Source organism: Solanum tuberosum, unplaced genomic scaffold (genome assembly GCF_000226075.1).
Source record: "Solanum tuberosum cultivar DM 1-3 516 R44 unplaced genomic scaffold, SolTub_3.0 scf00547, whole genome shotgun sequence".
NCBI classification, from domain to species: Eukaryota; Viridiplantae; Streptophyta; class Magnoliopsida; order Solanales; family Solanaceae; genus Solanum; species Solanum tuberosum.
In genome coordinates, this window is record NW_006239468.1 from 182,149 (window position 1) to 183,830 (window position 1,682).

Sequence of the window (1,682 nt, forward strand, 5' to 3'; positions counted from 1 at the left end):
CCGAACGGACTCCCTGCCAACTGCCCAACTTTCAAAGCACATAACTCGCTCATACGAACTCAGAATCGAGCAAACTCGGTGGCGTTGGAAAGATCGTTCCAAGGGACTTCCAAACATAATTGGAACTACTCCTGGATCATCCTGAGCTAGGAGTTATGACTGCTCAAAGTTGACCAAAAACTCACTGATTTCCACACTTGGCCGAATTTCCAGATTCTAAATTTTTTTCCAAAAATGACTACTTCCAATTTCAAGCTTCTTCATATTCATTTTAAATTGTCGGATGTTTCAGGCCATCAGTTTGTGGATGACAAGAAGTTGAGAACAACAACTTAGTACCAAGTCTATCCCACAATTCCTTCCAAAAGTGACTAAGGAATTTTGGATCCCTATCACTTACAATGGTTTGAGGAATTCCATGCAATTTAGCAATATGCTCAACAAACAAAGATGCTACATTGGAAGCAGCATCACATTTATGACATGGAATGAAATGAGACATCTTTGAAAATCGATCAACAACAACAAAGATGCTATCTCTACCTCTTTTGGTCCTTGACAAACCCAAAACGAAGTCCATTGAAATATCAAGCCAAGGTCTTTGAGGGGTGAGGAGTGGAGTGTATAAACCATGGGGAAAGAGGCGTGACTTAGCACGTCTACATTCAACACATTGACCACAAATTCGAACAACATCTTTATGCATTTTAGGCCAATAGAATTGTTCCTCAAGAATTCCCCTAGTTTTCTCAATACCAAAATGACCCATTAAACCCCCATCACGTGCCTCCCTCACAAATAATTCTCTCTAAGAGCTCATGGGAACACAAAGTCTCTTGCCTTTGAACAAGAAACCATCAAACTTGGAATAGGGAGTACAAGAACTATCCCTCATCCCCCTTTCCCTCTCCCATTTCTCACAATCTTTAAAGATTTGAGCAAATTCGGGATCCTTGGGATACATTTCCTTCAAGCATTCAAAGCCAATCAATTTGGAAGACAAAGTATTTATCAACACATGTTTTCTAGACAAGGCATCGGCCACCACATTCTCCTTTCCCTTTTCGTATTGGATTACATAAGGGAAAGTTTCAAGGAATTCAATCCATTTGGCATGCCTCTTGTTCAACTTTCCTTGGGCCCGATATGCTTTAGGGGCTCCTGGTCAGTCCTAATGACAAATTCCTTGGACCACAAGTAGTGTTGCCAATTACCCGAATCCCCAATCAAGGCATACAATTCAAGATAATAAGTGAAATAATTCAAAGTAGCACCTTTTAGCTTTTCACTAAAATACACAATGGGCTTTTGGTCTTGCATTAAGACGGCTCCAATGCCTACTTGTAACAGCCCGTATTATGCATATGCTTATTCTATTCTTATGATACTTGGCATAGCCTTATAGTATAGGTGAGGGACCATGTTTCTTATATGATTAGCGTTGGTTTAAACTAGCTAGGAGGGTGATGTGATGCCTTGCACGATGCAACATGTGTACTGCAAGTTATAACTCCAACGGAAGTATTTAAACTCGAGATGGGAAGGTGGTAATTGAGCTTAAAGTTGAAAGTTAAGTCCTAAGTTAAAGCAAAAGGGATTAATATTTAGAAAATGGAATAAAATAAGTGAGCTGCTTGCTTGACTTAACTAAGCTAGTAGGTGACAAGTAGGTGCATCACCTA